The following is a 24,325-nucleotide window of genomic DNA, read 5'->3' as shown; positions in this document are numbered from 1 at the left end:
GAATAACAATACTGCCCTTAAGGAGCTTACATTCTAATTGGGTAGATAATGCATAAAAGAGGAGCTTAAAGTGAGGAAGAGAGGGTAGAAAAAGGTACTCTCTCAGGGGTATCATGGTTTAGTTCAGAGGATGAGGGGTGATTGGTCTGGGTCTTTTAGGTTCTGGGAATAACTTGCCAGTGGGAAAGAGCCTAGAGAAGCAGAGTGAGAAGATAGCTAAGATATGGTATCATAGAGCAGAAACATTGGATTCTTCTAAGAATCAAATGAGGTGATATATGTAGAATGCTTTGCAAACCTTAAAATAAATACCAGTTGTCATTATTGTCCATGGAATATCCTTTTTTTGTTTGTTTGTTTTGTTTACTGAATAACTAATCATTCTTTAATCACTGCAACTTTTCCTGATTTCTTGGACTGAAAATCTCAGCGTTGTAAGAGAACTCATTCCAAACATGATCAAGAATAAATTCTCTAATATCTCCAATAAGTGGTCATCCAAGTCTTTGCTTGAAGACCTTCAATGAAAGAGAACCCATTATCTGACTATGTAGCTTATTCCACTTTTGAATAGCTCTCTCCTGTATATCAACCCAAAATTTGTCTCTTTGTAACTTCAACCTTTGATTCCTTGTTCTGTCCTCTGAAATCAACAAAAAAAAGTCTAATTTTTTTTTTGAGGGCTAGCCCTTCAAATACTTGAAAATAACTATAAAAGTCTTTTCTTCACCAGGCTAAACATCCAGTTCTTTTCTTTTTAAAAATGTTTTTATTTGTATTTATTATGTGTGAATCTGACAAACATGAATATTTCCATTTACAAAGACTAGAAAAAGATGATTGTACATGATACATTGAATTTTTATTACATACAGTTTTAGAATTAGAATACAGCACATTCTAATATACACAGTTTTAAAAAAAATATGTTAAATTTAACATTTTTTTTCACCATAAATCTTCTTGGCTGTGGCTCCTTCTGAATCGTCTTCTGTTCTCTTTTGAGTATTTAAAAAAAATATTCCATTGATTTTCTTCACCTTTCTTCTTTTAAAAGAAATATAACCAGAGTAGTTAGGTGGTACAGTGGATAGAGCACCAGCCCTGAAGTCAGGATAACTTGAGTTCAAATCTGGTCTCAGACACTTAACACTTCCTAGCTGTGTGACCCTGGGCAAGTCACTTAACCCCAATTGCCTCAGCAAATATATTTACCCTCTACATCCTGGTTATCTTCCCCTCATCAAAACCATCTCTAATAATAACAAAACATAGTAAAGCAAAACAAATAAAAAATTGGTCGTGTCTGAAAATGTATGTTTCCTTCTGCCACTCTTATCCATTATCACTCAGATAAAAGTGAGCAAGCATGAATCATCATAGTCTTCTGGAATAATGGTTGGTAATTACATTGACCTTAGTTTTGAGACAATTAACAAATGTTTTCCTTTCTCCTTAGTTCACTCAGCATTAGTCATCCAAATCACTGTAGATTTCTCTGAATCCTTAGATTTTTTATGATACACTAAGATTCCACATCTCTGCCAAATGAAGTGCCTGTTTTTCCAGAATAGGACTTTTTCCAGAAGTCCTTCACAATTATAATTTTCCTTTCCTTTCATCTTTGATAATGCAAGTGTCATGAGATAGAATTTCAGTTATTTTAATTTATATTTATCTAATTTGTAGCAATTTAGAGTATGTGTGGGTATGTGTGTGTGTTTTAATATAATAGTGTAAGCCTGCTTTGCTTCTTTAACAAAATGCTTTTTCACATCCTTTGACCACTGACATATTGGGGAATAGCTCTTGTTCTTATATATCTAAATCATTGTTACATTCTTATAAGTTTGAACCATTGAATCACATAAAATTTAGATATCAGAACTATGTTAGAAAAATTAACAGGAACAAAAAATTTTAATTGCATATTGAACACTGAACAGCCTTTACTTTACCTCATAGAAAATGTGGAAGGCACAAAAGAGTCCAGAAAAGCTCTTAAGCAGACCAAAAACACCTACAGTAGCTTTTAAACTTTACTCAGAAAACAGTTAAGTGTGGGATCACCAGTGCGTCAACAGCTTGACATACTATTGAATCATTAGCTGTCTCAGAGAGTCCCACATAGTCTTTTCCAGACTTAGAATATCACTTGTAATGGGCTGAAGCTGGAGTTGATGCACTGAGGTCTCAAGCATGTAAATAGCAATTAGACGATACTCTATTAATATATGCTTGGCGAAAAAATGGCCCCACCCACTCTCTGCAAGTTTTGATGTGTTGTATAGGAAATGACGGAGAGACAATTTTGGTGGGTGGAGAGAAAGGCAGGGAGAGAGGCAGAGAGGCTGCTGGTCGGGTTTGTGTCGGCTGCTCACACTTCCTATCGTCGTCTTCCATCCCCTCGGCAAAGAATAAAGATGGAGAATTTTTCCTTAACCTGAATTCCTGACTCCGGCTGATTTTAAAATAGGCGGTCATCACAATCACTCTTTAGTTTGGATTTCCTTTGGCAGCTGATGCTACAGCAGATGGAATATTGGACCTGCAAGGAGGAAGACTTGAGTTCAAATCCAGCCTCAAATATGTACTTGCTGTGTGACCCAGGACAAGGCACTTAACTTATATTTGCCTGACTTTCTTGAATTACATAATGGGGAAAACAATAGCACCTCCCTCACAGATTGTTGTGAGGATCAAATGAGATAATTACTTAGCACATAGTAGGTGCAATATAAATGCTTTTTCCATTTGTAAGATAAATACATTTTGGAACTGCTAGTTAGGTAACCCATCTCCCATCCAACCTGCACTGTCCAAATTATTTCTGATAATGAGAAATAGGGAGCAAAGTCTGTCTTCTGCTTTTCAACAGTGTGCTTTTAGTCCATTTCCCCCCCAGTAATCACAGAGACCATGTGAGTGATGCTCTTCTTTCTACATGAGCTTCAGAAACTCCCTCTTTTTCTCTAAGAACTCAGATCTATGAACTCTTAGATTTAGGGTTGCTCTCAAGATCATCCAAAGTATGACAATATCCAAAAATATCCCTACTCTGATAGAAGGCTAGAATCTGATTATACTAATTAGGAAATGTCCTCTTTCTCCTGGTAGACTCATCCATTGACTCTCATCTGTTTAATTATCATCTCTCTATATATGGCTCCTACTTCTATACATTCAGCCTCAGTCTCTCCCCTGAATTTCAATCCTACACCACCAATTGCCTATTAGACATTTCAAATCTCTCAGAGACACCTCAAATTCAAGGAGAAAAAAAGTAATTTATATGATAACTTTATTATATATTTAAAAGGAATAGCTGGTTGTACATAATAGATTTGCAGCTTCATGTGTAATACTCTTTTTTATTATACTATGTTATGGAAATACTTATATTATTTCACAAATTAAAAATAAAAAAAGATCCAACTCAGTCACCATTTTTTGCGTGCTCTCCTAATTCTTCCAACTATTACTGTACTCCTTCCTGAACTACTTTTTATTTAATCATTTTGTAGGAATTTACATTTATTAACTTTATATGAATGATATATCCATGTAATATTTATTGTTTCCATCATTAGAAAATAAACTCCTTGGGAGGGGGATTATTTCATTCTTTGAAATGTATTCTCAGGATTCAGCATAGTATTAGCACAGAATAGGTAAATATCTGTTGATTGATTGATTTCCAGAAATATTGTTGGTGAACTCTCCTCTCTTTAGCATGAGTGAAAATAGGGAACTCCCATGAGCTCCTTGAGTATTTTCTAAGATGCTAGACCTCTACCCCAGCTCCTTCTAGCTTTTGAATTGAGAAAGTCCCTGTGCTTCCTCCCCCTTTTGAGATCTTGAGGATAAGATAAAAAAAAGTGCAAGAAGGTCTATGAAGATTTATAAAATCATTTATATAGTGAATGTTATGGAATATTATTGTTCTATAAGAAATGACCAGCAGGATGAATACAGAGAGGCTTGGAGAGACTTATATGAACTGATGCTAAGTGAAATGAGCAGGACCAGGAGATCATTATATACTTCAACAACGATATTGTATGAAAATGTATTCTGATGGAAGTGGATTTCTTCTACAAAGAGAAGATCCAACCCAGTTGCTCCAACTCAGTTCCAATTGATCAATGATGGGCAGAATCAGCTACACCCAGAGAAAGAACACCGGGAAATGAATATAAACTGTTTGCATTTTTGTTTTTCTTCCCAGGTTATTTTTACCTTCTGAATCCAATTCTTCCTGTGCAACAAGAGAATTGTATGGTTCTATACACATATATTTTATCTAGGATATACTATAACATATTTAACATGTATAAGACTGTCTGCCATCTAGAGGAAGGGGTGGAGGGAGGGAAGGGAAAAGTCAGAACAGAAGTGAGTGTAAAATTGTAAAAAATTACCCATGCATATGTACTGTCAATAAAAAGTTATAATTTTTTAAAAATCATTTATATAAGCATTTGTGAAGGAATACTTCTTTCAAGCAGAATCACAAGGTCAAAGATTTAGAGTTAGAAAGACCCTTAGTGGCCATTGAGTCCAACCCATGTATTTGATATATGAAGAACTGAAACTAAGAGAGGATAAATGATTTGCCCAATTAGGTCACATTGCTAGTAAGTGTCTGAGGTGGGATTTCCTGAGTCTGAAGTCAACATTTATTCACATTGTCAGGATGTTTCCTTCTTTTCCAGGATCTCAGACAATCTTTGAGGCAGTCCATTATTAAAATTTAATCAGGAATTGTCTTTTGTCCTTTTAATGAAGTGTCAAGTCTACATTCTGTACATTCTGATCAACTCAGCTCCCTGTATGTGAATGTGTGTGTGTGTGTGTGTGTGTGTGTGTGTGTGTATGTATGTGTGTGTACATACCCCACTATTAAATTCTAAGGATCATCAGAGCAGGGAATAAATCTTAGCTAAACTTTGTAACCATCCTGCCATAGTGCTCTGCAAACAGTAGGTACTCAAAAAATGCTTGCTGATTTGAACTACTCTATTTTTTGATTTCCCATTTTAGTTATTAAATGCTTTTCAGGAAGATGAAATAGAAGGCTCTTGGCAGGTTGCACTGAAGGTACTGGGTGTTCTGCTGCATAGTGCCAAGCAAATCATTATTCCTTTCTATGTTTATTGATGCTAAATAATCAAACTTGTTTTTTTTTTTTTTTTTAATTGAAACACCACCTCAAACCTTACTTTTGTGATCAGTGTGAGGAATTTCTGGGAGCTTTTCTGTGACACTTTTCCTGCCCATCTAGCCCACCATGGTCTTTACATTCACTGAACTTTCATATTATTTAATGGAAACAATTTTAGTGTGCCACTGTCTTTCAGGAAAGATATAGGGGAAAGAGTATTTTGCTTAAGGGTGACATCACTGAACTTGTCTATATATACTACTTCAATACTCAAATGGATTTGTGATCTCAAAGATGTGGTTATTCTTGCCAGTGGTGCAGATTGCATTCTACCCTTAATCATTCCATGCACCTCTCATCCCTGTACTCCTACATGTTCACCTTGATGGGTCCTCTCAATGAGCTTGGGGCCTTCCTTGACTTCTCTTGACAATGTGAGGATGCTAGAGCAATGTGATGGCTGTTGATTAGTTATCCTTTGCTCTTGACATATAAACGGCACATCTCTTTTCATCATACATTTATTTGATGGCATCTTTTGCACCACTTATCCCTTGTAATTCCTTGTTTGGAATTGCTGCAGCCTGCTGATAATTACCATGCACCTCTACATTGCCCTTGGAGTGAGCTTCAACTTTTGATTCTTCAGAGATAATAGTGTTCTATGGCTTTCATCCATACAATATTATCTGAAAAAAAATTTTTCCCCTTCCACCTGTGTTTTCATAAGTATAAGAAACTCCTGGTGAGGAAGCTCTTTACTAATGCATATAGGCAACTGCTCTGTAATTTATAGTCTCAGAATGTTGCCTGGGGCACTGAGAGGTTAAACCACTTGTCCAAGGTCAAAGACCACACTTACACTAATTCCTCCTGACTCTAGGCAATCTCTCCAAGCATTATACCATGCTTCCTCATGGGAAGGATATTCTACTAAAAATAATGACCCATGTTTCAAACTATTGTAAATTATATGGAATAATAATGAAATTTTATAATGGTAAGTACTTTTAACTTATTAAAATGCTTTCATACTTATTTCATTTTATCCACACAAAAACTTCAGAGGAAGTTGGAGCAACTATCATTATTCTCTCTCTCTCTGTCTCTCTCTCTGTCTCTGTCTTTCTCTGTCTGTGTCTCTCTGTGTCTCTGTCTTTGTCTCTGTCTTTGTCTGTGTCTCTCTGTGTCTCTGTCTCTGTCTCTCTCTCTCTCTCTGTCTCTTTCTCGCTTTTACGTGGGCAATTCAAGCAACAGAGAGATTATGTAGAGTACCTAAATTTATCCAAGCTAGTTGGGGCACAGCCAGGACCCAGGACCAGACCCTAAATCTGCTAATTCTGTCTACTGTGATGGCTAAAGATCCCCTAAAACTCTTTCACTCTCTTCACACACACACACACACACACACACACACACACACACACACACACACCCCCCTTGGGTATTACCAAAGGGTAATTTCATTTATCCAAGAAAGGTGGTTGACCTTTTTAGCAGTCAGACCTAATTGTATTCCCTCCTCTTTCTGGGAAGACCATTCAGCACAGTACCTGGCACAAAGTATTTCCTTAATAAATATTTGTTGACTTGGCCTTTTTAATACTAATAGTCTCAAAAGAATCAGGTGGAATAACTAATAGATGCAAGAATGCATTGGCCCCTGGCTTTCTCTCTCTCTCTCTCTCTCTCTCTCCTCTCTCTCTCTCTCTCTCTCTCTCTCTCTCTCTCTCTCTCTCTCTTTTTCTCTTTCTGTCTCTCCCTTTTTCTGTCTCTCTGTTTCTCTCTCTGTCTCTGTCTCTCTCTCTCTCTCTTTGTCTCTCTCTGTCTCTCTCTTTGTGTTTCTCTCTGTCTGTGTCTCTCTCTGTCTCTCTGTCTCTCCTCTCTCTCCCCCAAAGGAATTCTATCTATTCTTTCATGCAATCTTATCTAGCTTGCTCACAACTGGTATATTCAAGAGGTATCTGGAATCTGCTGGTGCATTTGAAAAATGATCCAGCTGCATTCACTCTCCTGATTACAAAACAGACTTTTTCTCTATTATTCCAGTGTGTCCTGTGTCCTGTACAGAGCTAGGTTTGCCTGGATCTTCCATATATGCTGCTTTATCCTTTAAGGACCAGAATAAATTGTGAACATGAGAGCACATTGGCACATGTATTCTGTGTATGCTACCTCCCACGTACCATTGATGATTTGTATATTTATCAATAAAGCCTTGTCAAATTGGCTTTAAGAGGTATGCTGTATTTCTATTCCCTGAGAGCTGGAATTGGATTAATTTAGCTAGTAAAAGCCAAACTAGCAAAACAAAGAGGAAAAGGGATTTTGGCACATCTTCCACAATTGAAGTTAAGATGGGGATAGAGGGTGAGAAGGGAGGAAGCAGGTTAAGATGCTTTTATAAGGGTTCACTGACATTCCATTCATGGTACCTGCTTTTACATAAAACAATGGCTCTGAACCAATGTTTCATTTTCTGCTTCTCACATATAAGAAATTAATTACTTTGATTTGCAGAAAGTGCAGAGACAACTAGCTCTGGATTATTAAGGCAGTCTGTGATAAATTTATTCAACACAGAAAAGAAAAACCACTTATGGTGAAATCAAAATGGATCTGTCTTAATTAAGGCCTTTCCAGAGACAACTGCACCTGGACTGAAACATTTTTTTCCAAAGGGCTCATCTCATAAGGCTGTCGGCATAAACTATAGACCCAGGAAGATGAAAGTAAAGTATTCCTGTTGGGTGATAGTATTCTAACTAATCGCCTTCTTTTGTAAATGGAAGAATTCCATTTTTCCACTTTAAAAACAAGAGCAAGAACCCGTTTTCTAGCCACCCTCTCGAAGACATTGGAACTAATCCGCAGAAGATAATGGTTACCTCTGACCAAAGACATAGCCCCAGGCAGTTGATGACTTCATTCCCATGAAGTGTCGATAGAGTCCAAATCTTCAGGATGGTTGTGACATATTCTATTTATGTAACTCTCTTCAAGAACAGCATCCTATAATTTTTATCCACTTGGTGTAGTTGCTGCTGCTGGTGATTCATATCTCTGCTAGAACCATGCCGGGCAGAATTGACCCTTTGCAGGCAGTCCTTCATGACAGTGAATAGGAAAATAGAAGGGTGGAGAAAAAAGAAAGAAAGAAAAAGGGGAGGTAAGAGGTAACACTGGAGAGCCAGGGAGTTGAACAGAGCCATACTCTTTTGATAATCATAACATCATACACCATACTGTGTACACAGCAACAACCCCAAAATAATTTCACCACCAACATAGAACGTTTTTTTCCTTCATTGCTCTATTCGCTGGGAAATTAATACATCTAGACATCCTCATTATCATCCTCATCATAACTCACATCTACAGAGTGTTTTATTTTTTAGAGCTTGATATGTATTATACTCTCTGTGTAAGGGACAATGAAAAAATCAAACTTGTTTCAAAGCTCGGTAGACTGAGTATCTTGCTTATAGGCAGATTCTTAATATTTGATTAATTTTATTAGTTGTGGGTTTAAAAAAAACTTTCTATGCTGAGTCTTTGGTTGTAAAAGTCTTCAGTGACTGATATTTCTCTATTATGTGTGTGAGGGGCCAACCTTTAGGACATTGGGGCAATAGAGTTTATTAATTTATCAGAAGTAAATATGATGTAATGGAATCAGAAAACCTGCCACTTTACTAGACAGGTACCCCTGGGACAGAGTGACCTTTGGCCTTTAACTATGATATATTCTTTGAATGTGTATATAACTGCATATATATATGTATAAAACACATATGTTTTTGATAGATTTAAATCTGGAAGGTATTTTAAGCACCATCTGGTCCAACCCTATCATTTTACAGATAAGAAAACTGAGAGTCAATAAGGTTAAATGGTTTGTTCAAAGTTATACAGGTAATGGCCATAAGAGGTAGCATTTGAACCCAGGTCCTCCCACTCCAGAGTTAGTGTTTTGATGGTGTTATTTTTCCCATGATATCTTGCTGCTTTCTCTCTGAAAGTCCTTCACATGTGTATCTGCAATGGAGCTGTTGGTCTTAAATTGTAAACAACTCAAGAGTTCTCTATTCTTTCTACCATATACAGCTGGTATGATAATACTGACAGCAGCAGTGAATGCTGAGACATATCTAGAAACTAGAAAGGTAAATAGAACCAAAGATGGAGTAAGAAGGGACTTGAAAAGCCATATTTTCCATGCTCTCATTCTGTAGACTAATAAATTGAGACCCAAAGAAGTTAAGATATGCCTCTAAAAGGGTTTCAGGACACTCTCCTGAGTCACCTCCTCCTTATTGAATCACTTTGTTTCCATTTTTACTGAATTTTTAATTGGATCTTTTCCAATAATTTTGAGTGTTACCTATGTTCTCTGTCCTGTACTTTTCCTCTCCTTTCTTTATTCTATTTTGCACAATAATCTTATCTGGATGCAATTATTATCACTATGTAGATGGTTCTCAGATATATTTATCCAACTCTGACTTCTCTCTAAACCTCCAGTCTTACATATCAAACTAACTATTGCATATCTCTAACTGGATGTTCAGTAAGCATCTTAAGCTCAATATATTCAAAATGAAATCATTATTTCTCCCCAAAAAACCCTCTCCTTTCTAACTTTCCTATTATTGTCTAAGATACCACATCTTCCCAATCACTCAAGCTCACAACCTAGATATGATCCTTGACTTCCCAGTTTCTCTCACCTCCCATATTCAATTAGTTGTTAAATCCTGTCATTTCTACCATTGTAACATCTCTCCTATGTGTCCCCCTTTTTTCTCTGATGCTGCCCCCAAACTGATATAATTTCTCAACACTTCAAGCCTAGATTATTGAAATAGGCTTCTGGTTGGTCTTCCTGCTTCAAATCTCTCCACTCTACTCTATCTTCTACTCAGCTGTCAAATTGGTCTTCCTAAATTCCATGTCTAATCATATCACACACATCTCAATCCCCATTTAAAAAAACAAACAAAAAAATCAATTCCCATTACCTCCAGAATCAAAAATAAAATCTTCTCTTTGGCTTCCAAAGTCCTTCATGGCTTAGCTCCTTGCTATATCTTTAGTTTTCTTAATCTTATCCCCCCTCACATATATTCTGTGATCTAATGAGTCTGTTTTTCTTACAGCTCCTTCAAAGCAATATTCCATTTCTAACTGTGGGCTTTTTCACGTTGTCCTTATCTTAAGCTTTTTCTCTCTTCTGATTTTCTTTTATCTTAGTGCCTTCTGAAATTATCTCCAGTTTATCCTGTTTATATCTTGTTCATACAGTTATTTGTATGTTGCCTCTCCCATTAGACTGTAAGCTCCTTAAGCTCAGAAACTATTTTTTTCCTTGTTTGTTTTTGAGGATTTCTTGGTCTTCTTTGTATCCCCAGTACTTAGCACAGTGCCTAGCATGCAGGAAACCCTTATTAAATGCTTGTTGATTTTGACCTGTCCTTGGGTTACATAGGTAATAAGTGACTTGAATTTGAATTAAGTTCTTCTGACTCTTAAGTTTAACACCTTTTGCACTGTACCATACTGATACTAAGACAAGAAACAAAAAGATAGAACAATTTTTCCAACTTATTCCCCTAGAATGAAGGAGTCACTTTCCCAAATGGGCACAATTTTCCCTCCTACATGATCTGAAATCTTTTGTATTTGTACAGTGCTTCATGCTTCTTCAAAGAGGTTCCATGTATATCATATTGCTTCTTCATTGAAGTCTTATTAAAGTGGTTAAGACAGATATTGTGATCTCCATTCCACACTTGAAGAAACAAACATGGAGAAGATGCTGTGTAACCTAGTGGATTCAGTGACAGAACCAATACTAACGACAGAACCAACATCTGGATCTTCTTCTCAGCCTTCTTTAGTGCTCTTTCCCTCCTAATAATAATTGATATATATGGAAGCATTTTAAGATGCTTTCTCTCTCCTCATCCCAGTTTCACATTTCCTTTCAAGTTTCAGGTAAAATCTCTCTTTCTATAAGTCTTACCAGTCTTCCTTAATTCTAGTATTTTCACTCTGAGATTGTTTCCAACTTACTGCGATTGTATCTTCATCATACATAGTTGTTTGCACTTTGTCTCCCCCATTCCATTGGGAGTTCTCTGGAGGCAGGGAATATTTTTGCCTTTCTTTGTGCCTTAGCACAAATCATAATGTTTGGCACATAGAAGGTGCTTAATAAATTTTTGTTGACTTGACTTAAGGTTCCCCAAACATTTAATGTGAATTGTCTCATTCAAATGAGCACAGGGCTTATTAAGCACCTACAGTATGCCAGGATCTGTCCAAATTCTGGAGATTTATATAAGCACAAAAGTGACATATTACCTGCCCTCAAGGAGTTTATATTTTATTAAATGTTTACAATAGATATAGTGGAGTGATGACCAAGTAAAAGTTTTTTGGGGAGAGAGTCATAGAAATCATGAATGGTGAGTAACATTGGATGGTCCCATAGTCAGTCATCATCTCCTCTCCAGAAGCAATGACAGTATTGATTTAATTTTATAGGTAGAAATTGAGTCTGATAGAGGCTAAATGATGTGCTTTTGGTCACATGACTAGTAAATGTCTGAAGTGAGATTTGAATTCAGGTCTTCCTGATTCCTGCCTTAGTGCTTCAACTACTAGAACACACAATTTCTTACCTTGCTGTCTTTAGCTTTCCAACTCCTGATTTGTTAGCTGCTACATTGTCTTCAAATTGAAGGTTTCCTATTACTTCTAACAAAACTAATTCACTACCAGAACATGTGCAAAATTCATTTTCACAAGGTCATTTTAACTTGGTTTTCTCCCTTTCTTAAAGATCTTTTGGGCTTTGGTCCAAGATTCCATCATGTTTGCAATTCCCTTTGCATTTTGAACCAGAATTTTAAACCATCTTCATTTTTAGAACTGATTTCTTCAGTTCTTTATATCACGGTCAATAGGCCATGATGTAGAGAAGTAACTGGGTTAGGGAATTGGAGGGTTGAGGAGATAAATAGTAAAAATAGCCCAGAAACTTAGTTTATCAGCAGAGTTAGGGCATTTAAAAATATTTATCTGAATAAGAACATTCTGACAATTTTTAGTAGTGCTTAGATTTAGTGCCCATAGATGACAGTAGGATTAATACTACATCATGCCTGCTAGTCACCTTTCTAAAATGAATGCCCCTCCTGTAATCTGAGTGTACTTGATCAATGATAATGGCAGTGAATAACACGCAGTGGTTATCCAGTAAATAAAAACACATCTCCAACACACTTATCCAAATTTATATTTATTTTTATCCAGAAAAATATTTTCATTTGTTTCATTTGGTAAATAACATATTTTAATATGTCTTCAGATACATTAGTAAAATTATTAATGATGGTATTGTTGGTAGCAGTGGTGACAATGAACATGACAGCAGTGGTGGTGGTGATGGTGACGATGATAAAATCTTTATGGAAGAATTTGGATAAAAATCTTTGTGGATAGTGTGCTGGTCTTGAAGTCAGGAACCTCAGAAACCAATTACCTGTAGGCAATTGGCATATCATTAATTTCTAACAGTTCCTAATCTTTTCATGTCATAAACCTCAAGCTATCTGGCAAAGTCCCTTCTCAGAATAATTTTTAAAGTATATATTTATTTATTTTTTATATTCTTTTTTTTTAAATTTTGAATTCTGAGTTCTTTTCCTCCCTCAAATCCATCCTCAGCCATTTGAAGGCAAGAAATTGCTATCATATATAAATTTGAAATCATGAAAAACATATTTCCCTATTAGCCATGTTGCAAAAAAAAAAAAAGCAAAAAAATAAACAATAATGTTTTGAAGGCATAAAATAAAATACAAGATATTATGAAGGAAATTAATTTATTGAAAAACAATTATCAAAATATTTTTAAGAAACAATTTCATTGTCTCCTGGCTGAGAATCTTGTCTTTAACTTGTTTCCCCATCTATAAAATGGGGATAATAATATTTGGAGGATTAATTTCAAAAGGTTTCCATGAGGCTCAAATGAGATAATGAAGGGGAAAGCACTTTGAAAACCTTAGAATTGTCCTTAAGTGTCAGTTATTATGATATTATCTGAAACTAAAATTTGTCATTTTTGCAAAAAAAAAATGTTTACTTTATGAAAACACAAGAACTTAGCTATGTCTAGTTTTTGTGTGTGTGTGTGTGTTCTGATCTTTGGATCCAAGTTCTCCTTGGATCAATAAAAGTGTTTGGAGTACTGCCTTTTCCTGACCTTCCCAGTAACCTAAGAAGGGAATAAATCCCTCCTTCCAGTCTATGTTTTATTCCCAGGCCAAATAAAGCAGAAAACTTTGGGTTTAAGATGGGTAAATTTCTTTCACACTAGGCCAGATGAGATAATCTTAATGCAGCTCTATCAGCCTCAACTATTGGTTTCTTGGCTGCTCAACTGTTTTATATCTCACTCAAAGTAGCATGGACCCCAAATTTCCATACCAAAGAGTAATAGGCTTTTATTGGAAACTTTTATCTTCTCAACAGTGGTACTTGTCTCATATTCTGCAACAGAATGGTGAGAAAATCAGCCATATGAGGAGAAAACACTACGAAGACAGAAATTTAAAACTGACATGCTGATAACACTGAGGCAATTGGAATATTTTCCCCCTGCCTCTTTAATTACCAAATACATTGAGAAGGAAAAGTGTTTTATATAAAAAGATCATCTTCCTCCTAATAATACAGACAGAAACCCACAAAGATATAGATATACTTTATTCAGCATCTGAGGTATGCAGTTAGAAAAATGGTCTTTTCCTTTCCCTTCTCTTTTTTTATTTAGTTCAAAAGAAGTGTCTCCCAAGATGGATGAAAATACCCCCCCTCCGAAATTATTTTGAGAAGTATATGTATATAAAAGAGATGAAAAACATAAAAGGTTGATTTTGATCAGAAAATACATGGATTTTTGAATATTGTCAACATTTTTATGAAAGGCTTAAAGGTCAAAGAAATGTGCACAATCAACACTTTTTAAAACAACAACAATAAATAATAATAAATAAAGCACTGTCCTAAGCACTTTACAAATACAATCTCATTGGTTCCTCACCATAGCCCTGGGAGGTAAATGCTATTCATCTCCCCATTTTACAGATAAACAATAAATTAAATGAACAATGTTTACCAAGCTATAAATCATATTTACCATTCCAAACAAATTCCAAAGTTGTTATCACCTCTTTTCCCCTATTCAACCTCACTATGTTCCAAGGATCTTTCTTTGGAATTATTTATTTCATGCTTTTTGATTTTTATTTGCCCCACATGATAGTACTAGGAAGCATACATCAAGTTGTTTGAAACTGTATAATGCCAATTTATATTTTATAATGTTCTTCCTTTTGGAAGGAAATAATACAAATATCCTTATTCTCAGATTTAAGACAAAGAAATAAAATCCCAGAGAGATTGTAACTTGTTCAGAATCACATAGTTAACAAGTGATGAAGTGGACTGGAGTCCAGAAGACCTGAATTCAAATCCAGATTCAGATACTTACTATGAAACTTCCCTACCACCACCACCACCCTGCCCTGGGGAAATAAGTCATTTAACTTATATATACCTCAGTTTGCCCATGTAAAATAGAAATCATAATAGCAGCTACATTATAGAATTATTGTGAAGATCAAATGAGATAATATTTACAAAGTTAAGTAGTATAGTTTTAATTGTTCAGTCATTTTTCAGTTGTGACCTCATTTGCGGTTTTCTTGCCAAAGAGACTGAAGTGGTTTGCCATGTCCTTCTCCAGTTCATTTTACAGACAGGAAAACTGAGTTGAAGAGGGTTAGGTGGCTTGCTTGAGATCACACAGCTACTACGAGTCTGAGGCCAGATTTGAACTCAAAAAGATACATCTTCCTGACTCTGGGATTGGCACTTTATTCACTAAGCTGCCTAGCTGCCTAGCTGCCCCTAAGTTACTTAGTGCCTGGCACATAAATGCTTCTTCCCTTTCCCCTCAACTCCTTTTAATTCTTAGTAAATTTCAGAAACAATTTTTGAGCCTGGTCTTCTTGTTTCTAAATCTATAGCTCTTTCTATTGAGTTCACTAAATCTCAGGAGTTAGCTGCTATCTGTGACTCTATGACTAGTCCATAATTTTTTTTCTGCTAATGTAAAAATATTTCTTTAAAAATGAAAAATAAGTATTTAAAGGATAAAAGATTGGATCTAAAAGGTAGGACTTTCTCTAAAATAACTAGTTAACATCTGGAAGAGAAGTTAGCACCCCCCCCAAAAAAAAAAAAAACAATAAAAAGGAGAAAACCATACTTAGACCAAATATACACAGAGTAGATCTGTGCTGGAGGTAACACAATCATGGGATACACTGAAGGAATTATTTATAAGGGAGTTGAAGGAAAGAAAGATACTAAAAGTGTGCCAAAATTTTCAGAGCTTGATTTAAAAAGGGGGGGAAGAATAATGGGAGAATATCAATAATTAGCGACTTACATCTACAGGTATTTATATTCCCATCTATACAAAATTTTAAGAGAATTATCTATACATATATATTGAACTCATGCTGGTAAAAATATTTGTAGAAATTAGGCTTTGGCAAGTTGATATTCCATAGTAGTTCTAATTCTTACTTTTACACAATTGACTGAAAAATGTAAAAAACAAAAGATTTACTATGTTTATTATTTTAAATGTATTTGATTCAGTAGAATGATACCCTATCTTAAAGATTCTCTTTCAACAAGATATCTCCCAAACACATATCAAAATTATTCAAGATTTCTTGAAAGTTATAACAACAAGGATAATCTTATTTGAAGACCCTTTAATGATAAATATTAAATAAAGCATAGAAGAGGGAGATGTATATTCAACTGAAAGTATTTACCACTGTGATGGAAGGGATTCAACTTAGAGTACAAATTTAAGAGAGAATCTTTTGGATGATGGGATCCTCTACAGAAGTACTCTTGTTTGTGGATCACCTTGTATTAATTCTATCATTCACACACTGAGTCTCCTGGAAAAAATGCCAAAATACTCCAAAGAATATGTTCTGACTATCCATGTAAGAAAAAAACTAAGTGGATGAAAAATTTATATTGCCTGGATTATGATATATGCTTAGAAAGACAATCTATAAAAATTGTCCATTAGTATATCTCGCACACATGTGTGTATGTATGTATATATACATATAATGTACATATTTGTGTATCATATATACACACATATATTTAAACAATATATTTAATTGCAATTTACATTGCAATTATACATACACAAGCAATATACATACAGCATATAATATATATGCATATACATACAAACAACATGAATGGACAATGAATTTGGCTCAAAATTAAACAAAAACAGAATATCAAATTGTTCCGTCAGGAAATCACAAAGGTTCTTTAGTAGCTACAAACTTCTCCTAGAAACAAAGCACAATCTTTCAATATCAATATTCTACTAGTGTTGGAGTATGGGTTAAGATGTGAAACATTGTAATTAGTATCACTGAGAGATCATTGGAGAAACATAGGTGGATGTGAACCACTGAAATGTAGCAAATAAGGAAATTTAACAAAGATTTAGAGTAAGGGCTATAATTAGGGAAGTATATCATCAGAAAAGAAGACATGTAGTGAAAAAGAAGGATGACAGGTCATATCCTCATAACATCAGAAAAAAGTGAAGAAAGCCTCCAGAAAGGAAGAAAGGTAGAAAGAACTTTTCAGCAAATTTATTGGAACACATGGACAAGAGTCCAAAGTAGACAGACATAAAGGAACAGCAATCCACATCACTAATATCTAATTCAATGAGATGATAGATCCATTTGAATTAAGTATCTTTCATTGAACTAGGTGAGGGAAAAATTATTCCTTGAAGTGCTGGACAATAAACAGTTTAGAATATTCTTGAATAAAAAATCTCCCATGAATCCCATGATCCCAACAAATCACTTGTATCATGTAACTTCTTGGAGCTTATGGGAGAAAGGGAATAAATATCTTCCCCCCCTTCATACCATTCCTCAAAAAGTACAGAATATCCTACTGAAAGGGCAACACATCTTTTTTTGTATTTTGTATTATTAAATAGGAATTCTCTGAAGTCTTCCTCCTGTACCTTTTTGTAACCTCATTGTCTCCCTCCACAAAGGCTGTGCAATGGGTGCCTAAATTCTGGTATGATGAACAAGTTGGAATGATGTAACAATGGACTGTATGTCTGTCATTCAGGACCAGCAGCTAAGTTTAGAAAGGCTCATTACTGGAAAGTTCACCAGTAAGGTATGGAATTTTTTTGCCTGTAGCAGCTCATTAAACTATCTGCTAAGATGAGTAGGACTACAATCTGAATTGATGGAGAAAGTGTTTACTCTGATGAAATCACTTATAAAATAAAACTCAAAATCCACTTTCTACAGGAGGCCTTTCCTAGTTCCTCTTTTCTGCCCCACTAACTTACCATATCTTTGCCATATCCTTTCATCTAAAAAAAATGTGATCTACTTGAGATATGTTTTTGCCTTTCTTTTTATCTTTAGTGCTCAACTCAGTATTTGGCAAATAGTATTTGCCTAATAGATGCTTCTCTACTGAGAGTAAAGTAATAGTTAGAATGGGGTCTAAACTGACCCCAGTGATTTAAAATTTGGGATTAATGGATAAAATTTAAGCAATCATAAACAATAACGTTACTTTTTTCTAAATTTTAGACCTAATGTTAAAATAGCATCCCCCATACATACACTTTGGTAATGGCAATCAATGTATACAATAAGCATTTAATAAATGCTTGTTAAATGAATGAGTGAAGCAATAAGCTGAACCCGGATTGTAGAATATATTTCTGTTATGTGACTGTCATACTTGTCCTGCCCAGTGGTTGATTGCATATTGGAGACAGAAAGAACCATGGAAACTCAAGATTCTAAAACCCCATTTATTTACACAGGATCATATCCTCCAGACCTGAAAGAGAATTTAGAAATCTGTCTAGTCTCATTTTGCAGATCAGGAAACTGAGATCCAAAGAGATTGTTCAAGATCACCCAAGTAATAAATGAAAGAGACAATATTTGAATTCAGGTTATCTAACTTGGTGGAGCAGTAAAAAGGACATTGGGTCTGGAGTCAGGAGAGGAAGTCCTGAGTGGGAATCCTATCCCAGTCATTTACTAACCATGGGACCTTGCACAAGTCAAGTCAATTATCCCAGATTCAGACTTGGACTTAATGACCTTTAAGGTCTTTTCCAGCTCTAACTCTCTGATCTGCAGTGCCTCCCACAATTCATGCATTCACAATAATAAGTTTTAGATGATCCTTAAACCTGGTTTAAATTGGCTAAGTTCAATCTATGAGTTCATCTCTTCCTTTTTAGTTGATATTTGGTGAACTGAATGGTTTGGTTAAAAATAACAATAACAAAACCCCACAATCACCACAGGTTGTTTCCTAGGAAAATGCTTGCAATGAACATGGCTTCTCTTCAGATCATTCCCAAAAAGTGGCTGACTGTCCTGTGTTGAAACTAGACAAGATTTTTTTTTTTTTACATTCTGGCACCATGAGACTACTCATTCTACATTCCTCTTTTCATCTATATATTCGTATATATGAATATATATTACACATAATGCACATATAGTCATATAGACAACACTTCAGATGCTAGGAAATGAGTGACCTAGAAAGCAAAATGACAGATGAAATGAGGGATGGATCTCTAGGAACACAGCCACACAGAGCTGGATCGTGTCAGAAACAATATTTAGAGCTTAAAATAAAGGGCTGTTAACATGAGCTAGTTTGCTTCATTTCATCAAAGTAAAGTCTACACAGATTTTTTTATTTAAAGGAAAAACAAAAATATTTCTGATTGGCTAGGAAAGAGTTAGCACAGGATAAAGGAAAAAGTTGGCACTATTTATCTTAGAAACAGGAAAAATTTGAAATGTTATGGCAGGGAATTTCCAAATGGCAAAGGTCATGGTCCAGGTAGAAGTGATCTCCCCAACCCCTTTATTTCTTATACCCTTATTCCTTCTACCCCCCCACCTTTATAAGATAGTGGAAAATCCTGAAAGGAAGGAGTTTAGGGCTATAAACTTAGATGAAATGAAAATTAATACAGTGGCATTCTTTAGCTAATGAAGTTGTAGAACCTAGTAAAGGTAGTGAATGAGTGGCTGGTTTCAAAAGTATTTTTATAACTTTATAGCCACAAAAGACATTCATAGGTATTTGAAATAAGACAATAATAGCCCACTAGTGAAAGGTTGGAGAATTAATAAAGTGTTTTTTTTTTTTTCAGAGTTACTGATGTCTAGATAGACTTTTGTCTAGATAGATAAAGTAAAGAATGGAGATACTTCAGATTAAAAGCAAAAATATAAAATATTATCATCAGAAAAAAGTAACTCTTTCAGATCTAAATTATTGAAACAATTTTTCAGTCTTTCTTCAGAGCATAATGGCGGAATGGAGAAGATTGGGGAGAATCTTTCTGTCTTTTTGTGACCCTATTCTGGGCTTTCTTGTCAAAGATAATGGAGTGATTTACCATTTCTTTCTTCATCTCATTTTTAGATGAACTGAGGAAAACAGGATTAAATGATTTGCCTTCGATCACACAACTACTATAAATGTCTGGGGCCAGATTTGAACTCATGAACATGAGTTTTTGATTCTCAGACTAGTGCTCTATCCACTATACCACATGATTATTTACTAAAGTGAATTTACTTCACTTTATTTACTTTATGGAATGAAGTAGAACAATGATTTGGTCTATAATGAAGAAATTCTCTTGTTCTCAAAGAGGGAGCCTTCTGAAGTTTTGGTAGAGTAGCAAAGTTGTTTTTAGAGCACTGAGAGCTCTGAGTCTTGGGGATCAATTTTAGAAGTTATTTGTGATTTGCTTTATTCCATAACAACTCTTCATTATTCCCAGAGGACAGGAGTGCCTAAGAAGTATATTCTAAGGGATAGCTTGGAGGATATAATGACAAGAGAGGAGAAACTTTGCATTTCTTTCTGGACTTGTTTTCTTGCCAAACTGTGCACAGAAATAGAAGAAAAGTAAATTTTTAAAAGAAGCAGCTATGGATGGATCCACTAAGTTTCATTTATAATGTCATTGCAGATTTTGTGTTGCTCTGGCTGTGGAAAAGACATGGCAGAGTAATTGCTATATCTCCTTTGTGACAGATGCATTATTGTGTAATTCAAAAATAATGTAATTTCCATAACTTCACGGACAAATCCATATTAATGATCCCATAATGTGTATTTACAGTAATGCAATGCTAGGAAATTAGTTTTGGCAAAGTGTAGCATAAGCATACTCCCTGGGATCCTTATCTGGGTTCGTGTTTGCAAAATGATCCAGAATCTTCATTTTAACATGTCAGGGACTGTGTATTAGCATCATACACTCCCTTCCCACTCCTTTTCTTACTTGATTTGGAACACCTCTTGAAGTCAAAGGTAACTGTGTACAAAGAATTGGGGGGGGGGGGCGGGGAGTGAACACTGGAGGTAGGATTGAAAATGCATTCATTTCAATTCCACTGTAAGTAATAGTGGTATTAAATTTAATGAGTTAGTGGAAGTCTTATCGTATCACTCTTTATCATTATTCAATAAACTCTAGTGACTCCCTATTGCCTCCAGGATCAAATATAAAATTCCCCGTTTGGTTTTTAAAGCCCTTCATAACCCAGCCCTTCCTACCTTTTCAGTCTTCTCTCACCTTAGTTCTTTCCAAGTACTCTAAAAGCCAATGTTCCTCGAATAAGACACTTCACTTCCCATGAATGCAAATTTCCAAGCATTTTCTTTGGCTGTTGCCCATATCTGAAATACTCTCCTTCCTTATTCTGACTCCTGGCTTCCTTGGCTTCCTTTAAGTCTCAGCTAAAATTCCACCATTTGCAAGAAGCCTTTCCCAGTATAACATATAAAAAGTTCTAGAGTCATAGTTTCTGGGTAATTAATTGATTATAATTAATCATCTAGCATACATAATTAATAAAAAAGGGTCAGTGATACTAGCAAATGCCAAAGGTCATCCCTCATGGAATCCGCTCAATGCTTATAAGCCCTTGGAAGACTGGGTGTTCCTGAGGGTGGTAATTGACTCTGATTGGTTAACAATTAATGAAAAAAAATGAATATTATAATAAAGAGTCACAACTATTCTAATGAAGAGCCTAGAAATGTGACTTTTATTATGTCATTTACTTCCAAATCACCCTCATCCTTGGGCAATCTAGACAAGGTTAGGAATCTTCCCAACAGTTTGTTATTTAGTATATTTCTCTCACTAGTCCTCCTTAATGTTAGCATCAACCCTCTGAGATTACATCTCAATTACTCTCTATATATCTTTTTTGTACCTTGTTGTTTGCATATTATCTTTCCTATTAAATCATGAACTTCTTGAAGGCTGGACAAATTTTTGCCTTTCTGTGTATGTCCAGCACTTAGCAAAGTACCTGGGACAAAGTAGGAACTTAATATATGCTTGTTCTGTTCCCATTCTCTTTCCTTCCTGTTTGTAACTTATTTTACTGCACCATGTTGACTTTCATGATTTTCTCTAATCTGATATGATAATCATTTATCTATATTTTGAATCTATCCTATAACAGATACTACATAAAACATACTAGAAATACCATCTCTGACTTCTTGGAGTTAAAAAATCCAAAATAAATGTATGGAAAGACATATATTATCATAAAAGTAGGAGCATGCTAATAAATGTTTTAACTATTGAGTTTCCAGAAAAAAAACACATGCAGAACATACTTTGATACTCTATCACTTTTAGTCTAAAGTGACAATAAACAAAATGATAAATCAGACACTAATTTGTAGTTTGTTGATTTCAGATCAGACTTGCAGAAAGTAGCACAAATTGTAGGTAGAGTACTGGGCCTGAAGTCAAGAAGACTCATCTTCCTGAGTTCAAATGTAGCTTCAGAACCTTACTAGCTGTGTGATCCTGGGCAAGTCACTTTACCCTGTTTGACTCAGTTTCCAAATCTGAAAATGAACTGGAGAAGGAAAATGGCAAACCACTCCAGCATCTTTGCCAATAAACCCCCAAAAGGAGTCATAAAGAGTCAGACAGGACTAAAATAACTGATAAACAAATGCTCACATTGAAAATTAATAATCAGAGCACATTCCAGGCAACTCCAAAAGAACCTTTACTAAAAATTAAGACATCGTACTCTTCAGCACCCAAGCCCTATTTTTTATTTTGTGGAAAAATGAATCTGGTTAATTTGGACCCAGAGAGATCAGTATTGCATAGTGGAAACAAACAGTGGACTGTGAATCAAAAGATCTACCTTTGAGATTTTAAGCAAAGGATTTAACAATCTCTGTACCTCAGTATCCTCAAATTGAGGGAGTTGAATTATATGCTCTCTAAAGTCCTTTCTACATCAAAAATTTTATGATTCAGGGGTTCACAGGCTTACTTGGAACTTCTTTTTCTCTTCCGTGTTCATTCTCTACTCTGAAAAGAGCAGAAATTTTTTTATTATTCATTAATCAAGGATTTATTACTTGTATAATTCAGGCTGGTCTGGGCATGTCAATTTCTTGCAAAAATTATTGACCAGAAATTATATTACTATGGATGGATACCATGTGTATCACCTGAAAGACCAGGTAGGTTAGACTTCACTATTTTCCCCCAGGAAAGAGGTTTGGGGGATTTCTGCCAATGGCTACAGCATTCACCCAGTTCCATTAGCTACTAATAGTAAGAATTGCTTTCACACAGAAATATTTACTTCAGGGGGTATAATTATAAATATACAAATTTGCTGCCTCCCTAACGCTAGAGGCTTAATTCCCCCTCTACTTCTGTTAACACCTCAGACTCTGAGGAGGGAAAAATAATTAGGCTCATAGTTTAGCTCATAGTCCCAATTCTAAGTCTAAAACTGCCTTGGGCTTGAGCTCCAGGCAAGCTGGTTTCTCCAGGCTTCCCTAATAAATTGGATTATTGCACTATTCTCTCTGTAATCTTAGCTCAGAGGTCACTATGGCTTGAACTCCCATTCCTATGGGAACCTAAAATTGAAGACAAACAACACAGAACAGAAATAATCCTCCTCATCTATGGCTCCTTTCACAGAGATGTGTAAAGATGGGTAACTGAGGAAGGAGAGTCCTCTTCCTCTGGCTAGTTCAGTTCATAGTGTCCAGGTTAGACCCGGCAGATAAGGATTATTGAAAAAAATCCACAGTAGAACTAGAGCATAGCCAGACAATAAATAGAAGATTATCAATTCAATATCATCAATTTTGAAGATAGAAGAATCAATCAAAGGAAGATACTTCTACCCATGAGGAGAATACCTATTATTTAAACTGGGCTTGCCCAGCCCAGCTCAACTTACATTTACCTATAGGAACTGGAGAAATCTAAAAGGCAGAGGTGAGGAGGGATTGGATTCTAGGCATGCAATAATGCAAGCCATGAAAATGGGAGATGGACCGTTATATATAAAGAATGCATATGAAGACAGTTTGGTTGAACTGAGTACATGAAGAGACGCAATATATAAGCCTGGAAAGTAGTTGAGGACTAAGTTGTGAAAAATTTTAAAAGACCAACAAAAGACATTATATTTGATTTTAGGGTCCACTTTGAGAGCCACTGGATGTTAATAAGTAGAGCAATACATGATTAGACACAGTATAATGCACCTAAGACACATAATAAAATAGGTAGTATATTATATACATAATATATATTATATATAATACTATAATACATATTGTATAATATGTACATATACATATTATATATTACATACATGATATATAATACTATATCATGTATATAATATAATATATAATGTGTATAATAATATAATTTGAAGTATTTAATAAATGTTATTTTATTACAGTATTACAGTATTCTAAACTTGTAACATTATTTCAAGGAAGACTTCCAGCAATTCCTATTATTTCCAGATAAGTTGTGACTTCTTGTCTACAAGTTTTTCATACACTGGCATAGGTGTTGTATACGTGAGATGCTTTAATATCTGTCTCACTGTTGCCTGTCTTTCATTAGGA

General features: G+C 35.2%; 1 long non-coding RNA gene across 1 annotated transcript in view; it reads right to left on the bottom strand.

Moving 5' to 3' along the window:
• Positions 1 to 12,476: 12,476 nt before the first annotated feature.
• Positions 12,477 to 24,325, bottom strand: part of LOC127548108 (uncharacterized) — a 65,675-nt gene continuing 53,826 nt past the window's right edge. The window contains exon 4 of the long non-coding RNA XR_007950320.1: positions 12,477 to 12,713. This is a non-coding gene — a long non-coding RNA (uncharacterized LOC127548108). The remainder of the gene's footprint in view (positions 12,714 to 24,325) is intronic.

This window comes from Antechinus flavipes, chromosome 2, assembly GCF_016432865.1.
Source record: "Antechinus flavipes isolate AdamAnt ecotype Samford, QLD, Australia chromosome 2, AdamAnt_v2, whole genome shotgun sequence".
In the NCBI taxonomy this organism is placed as follows: domain Eukaryota; kingdom Metazoa; phylum Chordata; class Mammalia; order Dasyuromorphia; family Dasyuridae; genus Antechinus; species Antechinus flavipes.
This window is presented reverse-complemented; position numbering and strand designations above follow the sequence as displayed.